The sequence below is a fragment of the Ranitomeya variabilis genome, chromosome 1, assembly GCF_051348905.1.
Source record: "Ranitomeya variabilis isolate aRanVar5 chromosome 1, aRanVar5.hap1, whole genome shotgun sequence".
NCBI lineage: Eukaryota > Metazoa > Chordata > Amphibia > Anura > Dendrobatidae > Ranitomeya > Ranitomeya variabilis.
This window is the reverse complement of record NC_135232.1, coordinates 832,639,693-832,655,137: the sequence shown is the minus strand read 5'-3', so window position 1 is coordinate 832,655,137 and position 15,445 is coordinate 832,639,693. Positions and strand designations below refer to the sequence as shown.

Genomic DNA, 15,445 nt, shown 5'->3' with positions numbered 1-15,445 from the left:
GACTGCAGGAACCACATAAGGAGAAGGAAAAGTAGTCACCTTTGCACGTAAACCCAGGTCATGGAGATGCCGGGGATTGAACCCGGGGCCTCACACATGAAAAGCGTGCGCTCTACCACTGAGCTACATCCCCGTTATTTGCACCACTTTCAGAAACTTGCAGGAAACGGGTCAAGATTTTTGCAGACAAGGGTTGGCATTTATTCAAATCGCTGAACCACCTTGAGAAAAAAACTCTGTGAATTCTTAGAGATACATCAGCTGACCTATTCAAGCTTCCGGCACGACACTCCAACTCGGTTTTCTGATGATACCAAGTAGAGACTCTGAAGCTTGTCCTTAATGCAAAGCTATTGCACATTTCCCACTTTAATCAGGCTAGAGAAAGTTTCCTATATTTGCCTGTGCTATTGATTTGTGCAAAGTTTGTTGAAAGTCCAGTTCCCATTGAAAACATTTTACTGGGTGGTAAAGTGTTGCCCTTGCCTTAGGTTGCCCTTGCCTTAGGTTGCATGCAGTCTTTAGAATCTGCCGCGGCAAAAAGCCTCGTCCTGTTATGTGACCTGGCAAAGAAGCCAGTTTAAGCGTCAAAGATTCCTTGCGAGTCTTGACGACACTACTAAGCGTGCGTGTGTTTGCTAAAGCTTTCTAGCCATATTAGGAAAAGTTTGGAGATGCTGGGGGTTGAACCCAGGACCTCATACATGCGAAGCATGCGCTCTACCACTGAGCTACATCCCCAAAAGTCTCCTAGTGGGATGGAGCACTGACAAGTAATTCTTTCAACGAGTGACTGCAGGAACCACATAAGGAGAAGGAAAAGTAGTCACCTGTAGGAAGTGCGTCCTTTGCACGTAAACCCAGGCCATGGAGATGCCGGGGATTGAACCCGGGGCCTCACTCATGCAAAGCGTGCGCTCTACCACTGAGCTACATCCCCGTTATTTGCACAACTTTCAGAAACTTGCAGGAAACGGGTCAAGATTTTTGCAGACAAGGGTTGGCATTTATTCAAATCGCTGAACCACCTTGAGAAAAAAACTCTGTGAATTCTTAGAGATACATCAGCTGACCTATTCAAGCTTCCGGCACGACACTCCAACTCGGTTTTCTGATGATACCAAGTAGAGACTCTGAAGCTTGTCCTTAATGCAAAGCTATTGCACATTTCCCACTTTAATCAGGCTAGAGAAAGTTTCCTATATTTGCCTGTGCTATTGATTTGTGCAAAGTTTGTTGAAAGTCCAGTTCCCATTGAAAACATTTTACTGGGTGGTAAAGTGTTGCCCTTGCCTTAGGTTGCCCTTGCCTTAGGTTGCATGCAGTCTTTAGAATCTGCCGCGGCAAAAAGCCTCGTCCTGTTATGTGACCTGGCAAAGAAGCCAGTTTAAGCGTCAAAGATTCCTTGCGAGTCTTGACGACACTACTAAGCGTGCGTGTGTTTGCTAAAGCTTTCTAGCCATATTAGGAAAAGTTTGGAGATGCTGGGGGTTGAACCCAGGACCTCATACATGCGAAGCATGCGCTCTACCACTGAGCTACATCCCCAAAAGTCTCCTAGTGGGATGGAGCACTGACAAGTAATTCTTTCAACGAGTGACTGCAGGAACCACATAAGGAGAAGGAAAAGTAGTCACCTGTAGGAAGTGCGTCCTTTGCACATAAACCCAGGCCATGGAAATGCCGGGGATTGAACCCGGGGCCTCACTCATGCAAAGCGTGCGCTCTACCACTGAGCTACATCCCCGTTATTTGCACAACTTTCAGAAACTTGCAGGAAACGGGTCAAGATTTTTGCAGACAAGGGTTGGCATTTATTCAAATCGCTGAACCACCTTGAGAAAAAAACTCTGTGAATTCTTAGAGATACATCAGCTGACCAATTCAAGCTTCCGGCACGACACTCCAACTCGGTTTTAGGATTATACCAAGTAGAGACTCTGAAGCTTGTCCTTAATGCAAAGCTATTGCACATTTCCCACTTTAATCAGGCTAGAGAAAGTTTCCTATATTTGCCTGTGCTATTGATTTGTGCAAAGTTTGTTGAAAGTCCAGTTCCCATTGAAAACATTTTACTGGGTGGTAAAGTGTTGCCCTTGCCTTAGGTTGCATGCAGTCTTTAGAATCTGCCGCGGCAAAAAGCCTCGGCCTGCTATGTGACCTGGCAAAGAAGCCAGTTTAAGCGTCAAAGATTCCTTGCGAGTCTTGAAGACACTACTAAGCGTGAGTGTGTTTGCTAAAGCTTTCTAGCCATATTAGGAAAAGTTTGGAGATGCTGGGGGTTGAACCCAGGACCTCATACATGCGAAGCATGCGCTCTACCACTGAGCTACATCCCCAAAAGTCTCTCAGTGGGATGGAGCACTGACAAGTAATTCTTTCACCGAGTGACTGCAGGAACCACATAAGGAGAAGGAAAAGTAGTCACCTGTAGGAAGTGCGTCCTTTGCACGTAAACCCAGGCCATGGAGATGCCGGGGATTGAACCCGGGGCCTCACACATGCAAAGCGTGCGCTCTACCACTGAGCTACATCCCCGTTATTTGCACCACTTTCAGAAACTTGCAGGAAACGGGTCAAGATTTTTGCAGACAAGGGTTGGCATTTAGTCAAATCGCTGAACCACCTTGAGAAAAAAACTCTGTGAATTCTTAGAGATACATCAGCTGACCAATTCAAGCTTCCGGCACGACACTCCAACTCGGTTTTCTGATGATACCAAGTAGAGACTCTGAAGCTTGTCCTTAATGCAAAGCTATTGCACATTTCCCACTTTAATCAGGCTAGAGAAAGTTTCCTATATTTGCCTGTGCTATTGATTTGTGCAAAGTTTGTTGAAAGTCCAGTTCCCATTGAAAACATTTTACTGGGTGGTAAAGTGTTGCCCTTGCCTTAGGTTGCATGCAGTCTTTAGAATCTGCTGCGACAAAAAGCCTCGTCCTGCTATGTGACCTGGCAAAGAAGCCAGTTTAAGCGTCAAAGATTCCTTGCGAGTCTTGACGACACTACTAAGCGTGAGTGTGTTTGCTAAAGCTTTCTAGCCATATTAGGAAAAGTTTGGAGATGCTGGGGGTTGAAACCAGGACCTCATACATGCGAAGCATGCGCTCTACCACTGAGCTACATCCCCAAAAGTCTTCTAGTGGGATGGAGCACTGACAAGTAATTCTTTCAACGAGTGACTGCAGGAACCACATAAGTAGAAGGAAAAGTAGTCACCTGTAGGAAGTGCGTCCTTTGCACGTAAACCCAGGCCATGGAGATGCCGGGGATTGAACCCGGGGCCTCACACATGCAAAGCGTGTGCTCTACCACTGAGCTACATCCCCGTTATTTGCACCACTTTCAGAAACTTGCAGGAAACGGGTCAAGATTTTTGCAGACAAGGGTTGGCATTTACTCAAATCGCTGAACCACCTTGAGAAAAAAACTCTGTGAATTCTTAGAGATACATCAGCTGACCAATTCAAGCTTCCGGCATGACACTCCAACTCGGTTTTAGGATGATACCAAGTAGAGACTCTGAAGCTTGTCCTTAATGCAAAGCTATTGCACATTTCCCACTTTAATCAGGCTAGAGAAAGTTTCCTATATTTGCCTGTGCTATTGATTTGTGCAAAGTTTGTTGAAAGTCCAGTTCCCATTGAAAACATTTTACTGGGTGGTAAAGTGTTGCCCTTGCCTTAGGTTGCATGCAGTCTTTAGAATCTGCCGCGGCAAAAAGCCTCGTCCTGCTATGTGACCTGGCAAAGAAGCCAGTTTAAGCGTCAAAGATTCCTTGCGAGTCTTGACGACACTACTAAGCGTGAGTGTGTTTGCTAAAGCTTTCTAGCCATATTAGGAAAAGTTTGGAGATGCTGGGGGTTGAACCCAGGACCTCATACATGCGAAGCATGCGCTCTACCACTGAGCTACATCCCCAAAAGTCTCCCAGTGGGATGGAGCACTGACAAGTAATTCTTTCACCGAGTGACTGCAGGAACCACATAAGGAGAAGGAAAAGTAGTCACCTGTAGGAAGTGCGTCCTTTGCACGTAAACCCAGGCCATGGAGATGCCGGGGATTGAACCCGGGGCCTCACACATGCAAAGCGTGCGCTCTACCACTGAGCTACATCCCCGTTATTTGCACCACTTTCAGAAACTTGCAGGAAACGGGTCAAGATTTTTGCAGACAAGGGTTGGCATTTAGTCAAATCGCTGAACCACCTTGAGAAAAAAACTCTGTGAATTCTTAGAGATACATCAGCTGACCAATTCAAGCTTCCGGCACGACACTCCAACTCGGTTTTCTGATGATACCAAGTAGAGACTCTGAAGCTTGTCCTTAATGCAAAGCTATTGCACATTTCCCACTTTAATCAGGCTAGAGAAAGTTTCCTATATTTGCCTGTGCTATTGATTTGTGCAAAGTTTGTTGAAAGTCCAGTTCCCATTGAAAACATTTTACTGGGTGGTAAAGTGTTGCCCTTGCCTTAGGTTGCATGCAGTCTTTAGAATCTGCTGCGACAAAAAGCCTCGTCCTGCTATGTGACCTGGCAAAGAAGCCAGTTTAAGCGTCAAAGATTCCTTGCGAGTCTTGACGACACTACTAAGCGTGAGTGTGTTTGCTAAAGCTTTCTAGCCATATTAGGAAAAGTTTGGAGATGCTGGGGGTTGAAACCAGGACCTCATACATGCGAAGCATGCGCTCTACCACTGAGCTACATCCCCAAAAGTCTTCTAGTGGGATGGAGCACTGACAAGTAATTCTTTCAACGAGTGACTGCAGGAACCACATAAGTAGAAGGAAAAGTAGTCACCTGTAGGAAGTGCGTCCTTTGCACGTAAACCCAGGCCATGGAGATGCCGGGGATTGAACCCGGGGCCTCACACATGCAAAGCGTGCGCTCTACCACTGAGCTACATCCCCGTTATTTGCACCACTTTCAGAAACTTGCAGGAAACGGGTCAAGATTTTTGCAGACAAGGGTTGGCATTTACTCAAATCGCTGAACCACCTTGAGAAAAAAACTCTGTGAATTCTTAGAGATACATCAGCTGACCAATTCAAGCTTCCGGCATGACACTCCAACTCGGTTTTAGGATGATACCAAGTAGAGACTCTGAAGCTTGTCCTTAATGCAAAGCTATTGCACATTTCCCACTTTAATCAGGCTAGAGAAAGTTTCCTATATTTGCCTGTGCTATTGATTTGTGCAAAGTTTGTTGAAAGTCCAGTTCCCATTGAAAACATTTTACTGGGTGGTAAAGTGTTGCCCTTGCCTTAGGTTGCATGCAGTCTTTAGAATCTGCCGCGGCAAAAAGCCTCGTCCTGCTATGTGACCTGGCAAAGAAGCCAGTTTAAGCGTCAAAGATTCCTTGCGAGTCTTGACGACACTACTAAGCGTGAGTGTGTTTGCTAAAGCTTTCTAGCCATATTAGGAAAAGTTTGGAGATGCTGGGGGTTGAACCCAGGACCTCATACATGCGAAGCATGCGCTCTACCACTGAGCTACATCCCCAAAAGTCTCCCAGTGGGATGGAGCACTGACAAGTAATTCTTTCACCGAGTGACTGCAGGAACCACATAAGGAGAAGGAAAAGTAGTCACCTGTAGGAAGTGCGTCCTTTGCACATAAACCCAGGCCATGGAGATGCCGGGGATTGAACCCGGGGCCTCACACATGCAAAGCGTGCGCTCTACCACTGAGCTACGTCCCCGTTATTTGCACCACTTTCAGAAACTTGCAGGAAACGGGTCAAGATTTTTGCAGACAAGGGTTGGCATTTAGTCAAATCGCTGAACTACCTTGAGAAAAAAACTGTGAATTCTTAGAGATACATCAGCTGACCAATTCAAGCTTCCGGCACGACACTCCAACTCGGTTTTCTGATGATACCAAGTAGAGACTCTGAAGCTTGTCCTTAATGCAAAGCTATTGCACATTTCCCACTTTAATCAGGCTAGAGAAAGTTTCCTATATTTGCCTGTGCTATTGATTTGTGCAAAGTTTGTTGAAAGTCCAGTTCCCATTGAAAACATTTTACTGGGTGGTAAAGTGTTGCCCTTGCCTTAGGTTGCATGCAGTCTTTAGAATCTGCTGCGACAAAAAGCCTCGTCCTGCTATGTGACCTGGCAAAGAAGCCAGTTTAAGCGTCAAAGATTCCTTGCGAGTCTTGACGACACTACTAAGCGTGAGTGTGTTTGCTAAAGCTTTCTAGCCATATTAGGAAAAGTTTGGAGATGCTGGGGGTTGAAACCAGGACCTCATACATGCGAAGCATGCGCTCTACCACTGAGCTACATCCCCAAAAGTCTTCTAGTGGGATGGAGCACTGACAAGTAATTCTTTCAACGAGTGACTGCAGGAACCACATAAGGAGAAGGAAAAGTAGTCACCTGTAGGAAGTGCGTCCTTTGCACGTAAACCCAGGCCATGGAGATGCCGGGGATTGAACCCGGGGCCTCACAAATGCAAAGCGTGCGCTCTACCACTGAGCTACATCCCCGTTATTTGCACCACTTTCAGAAACTTGCAGGAAACGGGTCAAGATTTTTGCAGACAAGGGTTGGCATTTATTCAAATCGCTGAACCACCTTGAGAAAAAAACTCTGTGAATTCTTAGAGATACATCAGCTGACCAATTCAAGCTTCCGGCACGACACACCAACTCGGTTTTAGGATGATACCAAGTAGAGACTCTGAAGCTTGTCCTTAATGCAAAGCTATTGCACATTTCCCACTTTAATCAGGCTAGAGAAAGTTTCCTATATTTGCCTGTGCTATTGATTTGTGCAAAGTTTGTTGAAAGTCCAGTTCCCATTGAAAACATTTTACTGGGTGGTAAAGTGTTGCCCTTGCCTTAGGTTGCATGCAGTCTTTAGAATCTGCCACGGCAAAAAGCCTCGTCCTGCTATGTGACCTGGCAAAGAAGCCAGTTTAAGCGTCAAAGATTCCTTGCGAGTCTTGACGACACTACTAAGCGTGAGTGTGTGTGCTAAAGCTTTCTAGCCATATTAGGCAAAGTTTGGAGATGCTGGGGGTTGAACCCAGGACCTCATACATGCGAAGCATGCGCTCTACCACTGAGCTACATCCCCAAAAGTCTCCCAGTGGGATGGAGCACTGACAAGTAATTCTTTCACCGAGTGACTGCAGGAACCACATAAGTAGAAGGAAAAGTAGTCACCTGTAGGAAGTGCGTCCTTTGCACGTAAACCCAGGCCATGGAGATGCCGGGGATTGAACCCAGGGCCTCACACATGCAAAGCGTGCGCTCTACCACTGAGCTACATCCCCGTTATTTGCACCACTTTCAGAAACTTGCAAGAAACGGGTCAAGATTTTTGCAGACAAGGGTTGGCATTTATTCAAATCGCTGAACCACCTTGAAAAAAAAACTCTGTGAATTCTTAGAGATACATCAGCTGACCAATTCAAGCTTCCGGCACGACACACCAACTCGGTTTTAGGATGATACCAAGTAGAGACTCTGAAGCTTGTCCTTAATGCAAAGCTATTGCACATTTCCCACTTTAATCAGGCTAGAGAAAGTTTCCTATATTTGCCTGTGCTATTGATTTGTGCAAAGTTTGTTGAAAGTCCAGTTCCCATTGAAAACATTTTACTGGGTGGTAAAGTGTTGCCCTTGCCTTAGGTTGCATGCAGTCTTTAGAATCTGCCACGGCAAAAAGCCTCGTCCTGCTATGTGACCTGGCAAAGAAGCCAGTTTAAGCGTCAAAGATTCCTTGCGAGTCTTGACGACACTACTAAGCGTGAGTGTGTTTGCTAAAGCTTTCTAGCCATATTAGGAAAAGTTTGGAGATGCTGGGGGTTGAACCCAGGACCTCATACATGCGAAGCATGCGCTCTACCACTGAGCTACATCCCCAAAAGTCTCCCAGTGGGATGGAGCACTGACAAGTAATTCTTTCACTGAGTGACTGCAGGAACCACATAAGGAGAAGGAAAAGTAGTCACCTGTAGGAAGTGCGTCCTTTGCACGTAAACCCAGGCCATGGAGATGCCGGGGATTGAACCCGGGGCCTCACACATGCAAAGCCTGCGCTCTACCACTGAGCTACATCCCCGTTATTTGCACCACTTTCAGAAACTTGCAGGAAACGGGTCAAGATTTTTGCAGACAAGGGTTGGCATTTAGTCAAATCGCTGAACCACCTTGAGAAAAAAACTCTGTGAATTCTTAGAGATACATCAGCTGACCAATTCAAGCTTCCGGCACGACACTCCAACTCGGTTTTCTGATGATACCAAGTAGAGACTCTGAAGCTTGTCCTTAATGCAAAGCTATTGCACATTTCCCACTTTAATCAGGCTAGAGAAAGTTTCCTATATTTGCCTGTGCTATTGATTTGTGCAAAGTTTGTTGAAAGTCCAGTTCCCATTGAAAACATTTTACTGGGTGGTAAAGTGTTGCCCTTGCCTTAGGTTGCATGCAGTCTTTAGAATCTGCTGCGACAAAAAGCCTCGTCCTGCTATGTGACCTGGCAAAGAAGCCAGTTTAAGCGTCAAAGATTCCTTGCGAGTCTTGACGACACTACTAAGCGTGAGTGTGTTTGCTAAAGCTTTCTAGCCATATTAGGAAAAGTTTGGAGATCCTGGGGGTTGAAACTAGGACCTCATACATGCGAAGCATGCGCTCTACCACTGAGCTACATCCCCAAAAGTCTTCTAGTGGGATGGAGCACTGACAAGTAATTCTTTCAACGAGTGACTGCAGGAACCACATAAGGAGAAGGAAAAGTAGTCACCTGTAGGAAGTGCGTCCTTTGCACGTAAACCCAGGCCATGGAGATGCCGGGGATTGAACCCGGGGCCTCACACATGCAAAGCGTGCGCTCTACCACTGAGCTACATCCCCGTTATTTGCACCACTTTCAGAAACTTGCAGGAAACGGGTCAAGATTTTTGCAGACAAGGGTTGGCATTTATTCAAATCGCTGAACCACCTTGAGAAAAAAACTCTGTGAATTCTTAGAGATACATCAGCTGACCAATTCAAGCTTCCGGCACGACACTCCAACTCGGTTTTAGGATGATACCAAGTAGAGACTCTGAAGCTTGTCCTTAATGCAAAGCTATTGCACATTTCCCACTTTAATCAGGCTAGAGAAAGTTTCCTATATTTGCCTGTGCTATTGATTTGTGCAAAGTTTGTTGAAAGTCCAGTTCCCATTGAAAACATTTTACTGGGTGGTAAAGTGTTGCCCTTGCCTTAGGTTGCATGCAGTCTTTAGAATCTGCTGCGACAAAAAGCCTCGTCCTGCTATGTGACCTGGCAAAGAAGCCAGCTTAAGCGTCAAAGATTCCTTGCGAGTCTTGACGACACTAGTAAGCGTGAGTGTGTTTGCTAAAGCTTTCTAGCCATATTAGGAAAAGTTTGGAGATGCTGGGGGTTGAAACCAGGACCTCATACATGCGAAGCATGCGCTCTACCACTGAGCTACATCCCCAAAAGTCTTCTAGTGGGATGGAGCACTGACAAGTAATTCTTTCAACGAGTGACTGCAGGAACCACATAAGGAGAAGGAAAAGTAGTCACCTGTAGGAAGTGCGTCCTTTGCACGTAAACCCAGGCCATGGAGATGCCGGGGATTGAACCCGGGGCCTCACACATGCAAAGCGTGCGCTCTACCACTGAGCTACATCCCCGTTATTTGCACCACTTTCAGAAACTTGCAAGAAACGGGTCAAGATTTTTGCAGACAAGGGTTGGCATTTATTCAAATCGCTGAACCACCTTGAGAAAAAAACTCTGTGAATTCTTAGAGATACATCAGCTGACCAATTCAAGCTTCCGGCACGACACACCAACTCGGTTTTAGGATGATACCAAGTAGAGACTCTGAAGCTTGTCCTTAATGCAAAGCTATTGCACATTTCCCACTTTAATCAGGCTAGAGAAAGTTTCCTATATTTGCTTGTGCTATTGATTTGTGCAAAGTTTGTTGAAAGTCCAGTTCCCATTGAAAACATTTTACTGGGTGGTAAAGTGTTGCCCTTGCCTTAGGTTGCATGCAGTCTTTAGAATCTGCCACGGCAAAAAGCCTCGTCCTGCTATGTGACCTGGCAAAGAAGCCAGTTTAAGCGTCAAAGATTCCTTGCGAGTCTTGACGACACTACTAAGCGTGAGTGTGTTTGCTAAAGCTTTCTAGCCATATTAGGAAAAGTTTAGAGATGCTGGGGGTTGAACCCAGGACCTCATACATGCGAAGCATGCGCTCTACCACTGAGCTACATCCCCAAAAGTCTCCCAGTGGGATGGAGCACTGACAAGTAATTCTTTCACCGAGTGACTGCAGGAACCACATAAGGAGAAGGAAAAGTAGTCACCTGTAGGAAGTGCGTCCTTTGCACGTAAACCCAGGCCATGGAGATGCCGGGGATTGAACCCGGGGCCTCACACATGCAAAGCGTGCGCTCTACCACTGAGCTACATCCCCGTTATTTGCACCACTTTCAGAAACTTGCAGGAAACGGGTCAAGATTTTTGCAGACAAGGGTTGGCATTTAGTCAAATCGCTGAACCACCTTGAGAAAAAAACTCTGTGAATTCTTAGAGATACATCAGCTGACCAATTCAAGCTTCCGGCACGACACTCCAACTCGGTTTTCTGGTGATACCAAGTAGAGACTCTGAAGCTTGTCCTTAATGCAAAGCTATTGCACATTTCCCACTTTAATCAGGCTAGAGAAAGTTTCCTATATTTGCCTGTGCTATTGATTTGTGCAAAGTTTGTTGAAAGTCCAGTTCCCATTGAAAACATTTTACTGGGTGGTAAAGTGTTGCCCTTGCCTTAGGTTGCATGCAGTCTTTAGAATCTGCTGCGGCAAAAAGCCTCATCCTGCTATGTGACCTGGCAAAGAAGCCAGTTTAAGCGTCAAAGATTCCTTGCGAGTCTTGACGACACTACTAAGCGTGAGTGTGTTTGCTAAAGCTTTCTAGCCATATTAGGAAAAGTTTGAAGATGCTGGGGGTTGAACCCAGGACCTCATACATGCGAAGCATGCGCTCTACCACTGAGCTACATCCCCAAAAGTCTTCTAGTGGGATGGAGCACTGACAAGTAATTCTTTCAACGAGTGACTGCAGGAACCACATAAGGAGAAGGAAAAGTAGTCACCTGTAGGAAGTGCGTCCTTTGCACGTAAACCCAGGCCATGGAGATGCCGGGGATTGAACCCGGGGCCTCACAAATGCAAAGCGTGCGCTCTACCACTGAGCTACATCCCCGTTATTTGCACCACTTTCAGAAACTTGCAGGAAACGGGTCAAGATTTTTGCAGACAAGGGTTGGCATTTATTCAAATCGCTGAACCACCTTGAGAAAAAAACTCTGTGAATTCTTAGAGATACATCAGCTGACCAATTCAAGCTTCCGGCACGACACACCAACTCGGTTTTAGGATGATACCAAGTAGAGACTCTGAAGCTTGTCCTTAATGCAAAGCTATTGCACATTTCCCACTTTAATCAGGCTAGAGAAAGTTTCCTATATTTGCCTGTGCTATTGATTTGTGCAAAGTTTGTTGAAAGTCCAGTTCCCATTGAAAACATTTTACTGGGTGGTAAAGTGTTGCCCTTGCCTTAGGTTGCATGCAGTCTTTAGAATCTGCCACGGCAAAAAGCCTCGTCCTGCTATGTGACCTGGCAAAGAAGCCAGTTTAAGCGTCAAAGATTCCTTGCGAGTCTTGACGACACTACTAAGCGTGAGTGTGTGTGCTAAAGCTTTCTAGCCATATTAGGCAAAGTTTGGAGATGCTGGGGGTTGAACCCAGGACCTCATACATGCGAAGCATGCGCTCTACCACTGAGCTACATCCCCAAAAGTCTCCCAGTGGGATGGAGCACTGACAAGTAATTCTTTCACCGAGTGACTGCAGGAACCACATAAGTAGAAGGAAAAGTAGTCACCTGTAGGAAGTGCGTCCTTTGCACGTAAACCCAGGCCATGGAGATGCCGGGGATTGAACCCAGGGCCTCACACATGCAAAGCGTGCGCTCTACCACTGAGCTACATCCCCGTTATTTGCACCACTTTCAGAAACTTGCAAGAAACGGGTCAAGATTTTTGCAGACAAGGGTTGGCATTTATTCAAATCGCTGAACCACCTTGAAAAAAAAACTCTGTGAATTCTTAGAGATACATCAGCTGACCAATTCAAGCTTCCGGCACGACACACCAACTCGGTTTTAGGATGATACCAAGTAGAGACTCTGAAGCTTGTCCTTAATGCAAAGCTATTGCACATTTCCCACTTTAATCAGGCTAGAGAAAGTTTCCTATATTTGCCTGTGCTATTGATTTGTGCAAAGTTTGTTGAAAGTCCAGTTCCCATTGAAAACATTTTACTGGGTGGTAAAGTGTTGCCCTTGCCTTAGGTTGCATGCAGTCTTTAGAATCTGCCACGGCAAAAAGCCTCGTCCTGCTATGTGACCTGGCAAAGAAGCCAGTTTAAGCGTCAAAGATTCCTTGCGAGTCTTGACGACACTACTAAGCGTGAGTGTGTTTGCTAAAGCTTTCTAGCCATATTAGGAAAAGTTTGGAGATGCTGGGGGTTGAACCCAGGACCTCATACATGCGAAGCATGCGCTCTACCACTGAGCTACATCCCCAAAAGTCTCCCAGTGGGATGGAGCACTGACAAGTAATTCTTTCACTGAGTGACTGCAGGAACCACATAAGGAGAAGGAAAAGTAGTCACCTGTAGGAAGTGCGTCCTTTGCACGTAAACCCAGGCCATGGAGATGCCGGGGATTGAACCCGGGGCCTCACACATGCAAAGCCTGCGCTCTACCACTGAGCTACATCCCCGTTATTTGCACCACTTTCAGAAACTTGCAGGAAACGGGTCAAGATTTTTGCAGACAAGGGTTGGCATTTAGTCAAATCGCTGAACCACCTTGAGAAAAAAACTCTGTGAATTCTTAGAGATACATCAGCTGACCAATTCAAGCTTCCGGCACGACACTCCAACTCGGTTTTCTGATGATACCAAGTAGAGACTCTGAAGCTTGTCCTTAATGCAAAGCTATTGCACATTTCCCACTTTAATCAGGCTAGAGAAAGTTTCCTATATTTGCCTGTGCTATTGATTTGTGCAAAGTTTGTTGAAAGTCCAGTTCCCATTGAAAACATTTTACTGGGTGGTAAAGTGTTGCCCTTGCCTTAGGTTGCATGCAGTCTTTAGAATCTGCTGCGACAAAAAGCCTCGTCCTGCTATGTGACCTGGCAAAGAAGCCAGTTTAAGCGTCAAAGATTCCTTGCGAGTCTTGACGACACTACTAAGCGTGAGTGTGTTTGCTAAAGCTTTCTAGCCATATTAGGAAAAGTTTGGAGATCCTGGGGGTTGAAACTAGGACCTCATACATGCGAAGCATGCGCTCTACCACTGAGCTACATCCCCAAAAGTCTTCTAGTGGGATGGAGCACTGACAAGTAATTCTTTCAACGAGTGACTGCAGGAACCACATAAGGAGAAGGAAAAGTAGTCACCTGTAGGAAGTGCGTCCTTTGCACGTAAACCCAGGCCATGGAGATGCCGGGGATTGAACCCGGGGCCTCACACATGCAAAGCGTGCGCTCTACCACTGAGCTACATCCCCGTTATTTGCACCACTTTCAGAAACTTGCAGGAAACGGGTCAAGATTTTTGCAGACAAGGGTTGGCATTTATTCAAATCGCTGAACCACCTTGAGAAAAAAACTCTGTGAATTCTTAGAGATACATCAGCTGACCAATTCAAGCTTCCGGCACGACACTCCAACTCGGTTTTAGGATGATACCAAGTAGAGACTCTGAAGCTTGTCCTTAATGCAAAGCTATTGCACATTTCCCACTTTAATCAGGCTAGAGAAAGTTTCCTATATTTGCCTGTGCTATTGATTTGTGCAAAGTTTGTTGAAAGTCCAGTTCCCATTGAAAACATTTTACTGGGTGGTAAAGTGTTGCCCTTGCCTTAGGTTGCATGCAGTCTTTAGAATCTGCTGCGACAAAAAGCCTCGTCCTGCTATGTGACCTGGCAAAGAAGCCAGTTTAAGCGTCAAAGATTCCTTGCGAGTCTTGACGACACTAGTAAGCGTGAGTGTGTTTGCTAAAGCTTTCTAGCCATATTAGGAAAAGTTTGGAGATGCTGGGGGTTGAAACCAGGACCTCATACATGCGAAGCATGCGCTCTACCACTGAGCTACATCCCCAAAAGTCTTCTAGTGGGATGGAGCACTGACAAGTAATTCTTTCAACGAGTGACTGCAGGAACCACATAAGGAGAAGGAAAAGTAGTCACCTGTAGGAAGTGCGTCCTTTGCACGTAAACCCAGGCCATGGAGATGCCGGGGATTGAACCCGGGGCCTCACACATGCAAAGCGTGCGCTCTACCACTGAGCTACATCCCCGTTATTTGCACCACTTTCAGAAACTTGCAAGAAACGGGTCAAGATTTTTGCAGACAAGGGTTGGCATTTATTCAAATCGCTGAACCACCTTGAGAAAAAAACTCTGTGAATTCTTAGAGATACATCAGCTGACCAATTCAAGCTTCCGGCACGACACACCAACTCGGTTTTAGGATGATACCAAGTAGAGACTCTGAAGCTTGTCCTTAATGCAAAGCTATTGCACATTTCCCACTTTAATCAGGCTAGAGAAAGTTTCCTATATTTGCCTGTGCTATTGATTTGTGCAAAGTTTGTTGAAAGTCCAGTTCCCATTGAAAACATTTTACTGGGTGGTAAAGTGTTGCCCTTGCCTTAGGTTGCATGCAGTCTTTAGAATCTGCCACGGCAAAAAGCCTCGTCCTGCTATGTGACCTGGCAAAGAAGCCAGTTTAAGCGTCAAAGATTCCTTGCGAGTCTTGACGACACTACTAAGCGTGAGTGTGTTTGCTAAAGCTTTCTAGCCATATTAGGAAAAGTTTAGAGATGCTGGGGGTTGAACCCAGGACCTCATACATGCGAAGCATGCGCTCTACCACTGAGCTACATCCCCAAAAGTCTCCCAGTGGGATGGAGCACTGACAAGTAATTCTTTCACCGAGTGACTGCAGGAACCACATAAGGAGAAGGAAAAGTAGTCACCTGTAGGAAGTGCGTCCTTTGCACGTAAACCCAGGCCATGGAGATGCCGGGGATTGAACCCGGGGCCTCACACATGCAAAGCGTGCGCTCTACCACTGAGCTACATCCCCGTTATTTGCACCACTTTCAGAAACTTGCAGGAAACGGGTCAAGATTTTTGCAGACAAGGGTTGGCATTTAGTCAAATCGCTGAACCACCTTGAGAAAAAAACTCTGTGAATTCTTAGAGATACATCAGCTGACCAATTCAAGCTTCCGGCACGACACTCCAACTCGGTTTTCTGGTGATACCAAGTAGAGACTCTGAAGCTTGTCCTTAATGCAAAGCTATTGCACATTTCCCACTTTAATCAGGCTAGAGAA

The 15,445-nt window shown here is 45.9% G+C and overlaps 37 non-coding genes across 37 annotated transcripts; all 37 read right to left on the bottom strand.

The window, feature by feature from the left end:
- Window positions 1-61: 61 nt before the first annotated feature.
- Window positions 62-133, bottom strand: TRNAE-UUC (transfer RNA glutamic acid (anticodon UUC)). Its single transcript has one exon. It is a non-coding gene; the product is annotated as a tRNA-Glu (tRNA).
- A 536-nt stretch (window positions 134-669) lies between these two features.
- Window positions 670-741, bottom strand: TRNAA-CGC (transfer RNA alanine (anticodon CGC)). The gene has a single exon. It is a non-coding gene; the product is annotated as a tRNA-Ala (tRNA).
- Window positions 742-868: 127 nt separating this feature from the next.
- TRNAA-UGC (transfer RNA alanine (anticodon UGC)) lies at window positions 869-940 on the bottom strand. Its single transcript has one exon. It is a non-coding gene; the product is annotated as a tRNA-Ala (tRNA).
- A 536-nt stretch (window positions 941-1,476) lies between these two features.
- Window positions 1,477-1,548, bottom strand: TRNAA-CGC (transfer RNA alanine (anticodon CGC)). The gene has a single exon. It is a non-coding gene; the product is annotated as a tRNA-Ala (tRNA).
- A 127-nt stretch (window positions 1,549-1,675) lies between these two features.
- Window positions 1,676-1,747, bottom strand: TRNAA-UGC (transfer RNA alanine (anticodon UGC)). The gene has a single exon. It is a non-coding gene; the product is annotated as a tRNA-Ala (tRNA).
- A 520-nt stretch (window positions 1,748-2,267) lies between these two features.
- TRNAA-CGC (transfer RNA alanine (anticodon CGC)) lies at window positions 2,268-2,339 on the bottom strand. Its single transcript has one exon. It is a non-coding gene; the product is annotated as a tRNA-Ala (tRNA).
- A 127-nt stretch (window positions 2,340-2,466) lies between these two features.
- TRNAA-UGC (transfer RNA alanine (anticodon UGC)) lies at window positions 2,467-2,538 on the bottom strand. The gene has a single exon. It is a non-coding gene; the product is annotated as a tRNA-Ala (tRNA).
- A 520-nt stretch (window positions 2,539-3,058) lies between these two features.
- On the bottom strand, window positions 3,059-3,130 carry TRNAA-CGC (transfer RNA alanine (anticodon CGC)). The gene has a single exon. It is a non-coding gene; the product is annotated as a tRNA-Ala (tRNA).
- A 127-nt stretch (window positions 3,131-3,257) lies between these two features.
- Window positions 3,258-3,329, bottom strand: TRNAA-UGC (transfer RNA alanine (anticodon UGC)). Its single transcript has one exon. It is a non-coding gene; the product is annotated as a tRNA-Ala (tRNA).
- A 520-nt stretch (window positions 3,330-3,849) lies between these two features.
- Window positions 3,850-3,921, bottom strand: TRNAA-CGC (transfer RNA alanine (anticodon CGC)). The gene has a single exon. It is a non-coding gene; the product is annotated as a tRNA-Ala (tRNA).
- A 127-nt stretch (window positions 3,922-4,048) lies between these two features.
- Window positions 4,049-4,120, bottom strand: TRNAA-UGC (transfer RNA alanine (anticodon UGC)). Its single transcript has one exon. It is a non-coding gene; the product is annotated as a tRNA-Ala (tRNA).
- A 520-nt stretch (window positions 4,121-4,640) lies between these two features.
- TRNAA-CGC (transfer RNA alanine (anticodon CGC)) lies at window positions 4,641-4,712 on the bottom strand. Its single transcript has one exon. It is a non-coding gene; the product is annotated as a tRNA-Ala (tRNA).
- Window positions 4,713-4,839: 127 nt separating this feature from the next.
- On the bottom strand, window positions 4,840-4,911 carry TRNAA-UGC (transfer RNA alanine (anticodon UGC)). The gene has a single exon. It is a non-coding gene; the product is annotated as a tRNA-Ala (tRNA).
- A 520-nt stretch (window positions 4,912-5,431) lies between these two features.
- On the bottom strand, window positions 5,432-5,503 carry TRNAA-CGC (transfer RNA alanine (anticodon CGC)). The gene has a single exon. It is a non-coding gene; the product is annotated as a tRNA-Ala (tRNA).
- Window positions 5,504-5,630: 127 nt separating this feature from the next.
- On the bottom strand, window positions 5,631-5,702 carry TRNAA-UGC (transfer RNA alanine (anticodon UGC)). Its single transcript has one exon. It is a non-coding gene; the product is annotated as a tRNA-Ala (tRNA).
- A 518-nt stretch (window positions 5,703-6,220) lies between these two features.
- TRNAA-CGC (transfer RNA alanine (anticodon CGC)) lies at window positions 6,221-6,292 on the bottom strand. Its single transcript has one exon. It is a non-coding gene; the product is annotated as a tRNA-Ala (tRNA).
- A 127-nt stretch (window positions 6,293-6,419) lies between these two features.
- Window positions 6,420-6,491, bottom strand: TRNAA-UGC (transfer RNA alanine (anticodon UGC)). The gene has a single exon. It is a non-coding gene; the product is annotated as a tRNA-Ala (tRNA).
- A 520-nt stretch (window positions 6,492-7,011) lies between these two features.
- TRNAA-CGC (transfer RNA alanine (anticodon CGC)) lies at window positions 7,012-7,083 on the bottom strand. Its single transcript has one exon. It is a non-coding gene; the product is annotated as a tRNA-Ala (tRNA).
- A 127-nt stretch (window positions 7,084-7,210) lies between these two features.
- Window positions 7,211-7,282, bottom strand: TRNAA-UGC (transfer RNA alanine (anticodon UGC)). Its single transcript has one exon. It is a non-coding gene; the product is annotated as a tRNA-Ala (tRNA).
- A 520-nt stretch (window positions 7,283-7,802) lies between these two features.
- On the bottom strand, window positions 7,803-7,874 carry TRNAA-CGC (transfer RNA alanine (anticodon CGC)). The gene has a single exon. It is a non-coding gene; the product is annotated as a tRNA-Ala (tRNA).
- Window positions 7,875-8,001: 127 nt separating this feature from the next.
- TRNAA-UGC (transfer RNA alanine (anticodon UGC)) lies at window positions 8,002-8,073 on the bottom strand. Its single transcript has one exon. It is a non-coding gene; the product is annotated as a tRNA-Ala (tRNA).
- Window positions 8,074-8,792: 719 nt separating this feature from the next.
- TRNAA-UGC (transfer RNA alanine (anticodon UGC)) lies at window positions 8,793-8,864 on the bottom strand. The gene has a single exon. It is a non-coding gene; the product is annotated as a tRNA-Ala (tRNA).
- Window positions 8,865-9,384: 520 nt separating this feature from the next.
- On the bottom strand, window positions 9,385-9,456 carry TRNAA-CGC (transfer RNA alanine (anticodon CGC)). Its single transcript has one exon. It is a non-coding gene; the product is annotated as a tRNA-Ala (tRNA).
- A 127-nt stretch (window positions 9,457-9,583) lies between these two features.
- Window positions 9,584-9,655, bottom strand: TRNAA-UGC (transfer RNA alanine (anticodon UGC)). Its single transcript has one exon. It is a non-coding gene; the product is annotated as a tRNA-Ala (tRNA).
- A 520-nt stretch (window positions 9,656-10,175) lies between these two features.
- TRNAA-CGC (transfer RNA alanine (anticodon CGC)) lies at window positions 10,176-10,247 on the bottom strand. Its single transcript has one exon. It is a non-coding gene; the product is annotated as a tRNA-Ala (tRNA).
- A 127-nt stretch (window positions 10,248-10,374) lies between these two features.
- On the bottom strand, window positions 10,375-10,446 carry TRNAA-UGC (transfer RNA alanine (anticodon UGC)). Its single transcript has one exon. It is a non-coding gene; the product is annotated as a tRNA-Ala (tRNA).
- A 520-nt stretch (window positions 10,447-10,966) lies between these two features.
- On the bottom strand, window positions 10,967-11,038 carry TRNAA-CGC (transfer RNA alanine (anticodon CGC)). The gene has a single exon. It is a non-coding gene; the product is annotated as a tRNA-Ala (tRNA).
- Window positions 11,039-11,165: 127 nt separating this feature from the next.
- On the bottom strand, window positions 11,166-11,237 carry TRNAA-UGC (transfer RNA alanine (anticodon UGC)). Its single transcript has one exon. It is a non-coding gene; the product is annotated as a tRNA-Ala (tRNA).
- Window positions 11,238-11,757: 520 nt separating this feature from the next.
- Window positions 11,758-11,829, bottom strand: TRNAA-CGC (transfer RNA alanine (anticodon CGC)). Its single transcript has one exon. It is a non-coding gene; the product is annotated as a tRNA-Ala (tRNA).
- A 127-nt stretch (window positions 11,830-11,956) lies between these two features.
- TRNAA-UGC (transfer RNA alanine (anticodon UGC)) lies at window positions 11,957-12,028 on the bottom strand. Its single transcript has one exon. It is a non-coding gene; the product is annotated as a tRNA-Ala (tRNA).
- A 520-nt stretch (window positions 12,029-12,548) lies between these two features.
- Window positions 12,549-12,620, bottom strand: TRNAA-CGC (transfer RNA alanine (anticodon CGC)). The gene has a single exon. It is a non-coding gene; the product is annotated as a tRNA-Ala (tRNA).
- Window positions 12,621-12,747: 127 nt separating this feature from the next.
- On the bottom strand, window positions 12,748-12,819 carry TRNAA-UGC (transfer RNA alanine (anticodon UGC)). The gene has a single exon. It is a non-coding gene; the product is annotated as a tRNA-Ala (tRNA).
- Window positions 12,820-13,538: 719 nt separating this feature from the next.
- Window positions 13,539-13,610, bottom strand: TRNAA-UGC (transfer RNA alanine (anticodon UGC)). Its single transcript has one exon. It is a non-coding gene; the product is annotated as a tRNA-Ala (tRNA).
- Window positions 13,611-14,130: 520 nt separating this feature from the next.
- TRNAA-CGC (transfer RNA alanine (anticodon CGC)) lies at window positions 14,131-14,202 on the bottom strand. Its single transcript has one exon. It is a non-coding gene; the product is annotated as a tRNA-Ala (tRNA).
- A 127-nt stretch (window positions 14,203-14,329) lies between these two features.
- On the bottom strand, window positions 14,330-14,401 carry TRNAA-UGC (transfer RNA alanine (anticodon UGC)). The gene has a single exon. It is a non-coding gene; the product is annotated as a tRNA-Ala (tRNA).
- Window positions 14,402-14,921: 520 nt separating this feature from the next.
- Window positions 14,922-14,993, bottom strand: TRNAA-CGC (transfer RNA alanine (anticodon CGC)). Its single transcript has one exon. It is a non-coding gene; the product is annotated as a tRNA-Ala (tRNA).
- A 127-nt stretch (window positions 14,994-15,120) lies between these two features.
- On the bottom strand, window positions 15,121-15,192 carry TRNAA-UGC (transfer RNA alanine (anticodon UGC)). The gene has a single exon. It is a non-coding gene; the product is annotated as a tRNA-Ala (tRNA).
- Between the last annotated feature and the right edge of the window lie 253 nt (window positions 15,193-15,445).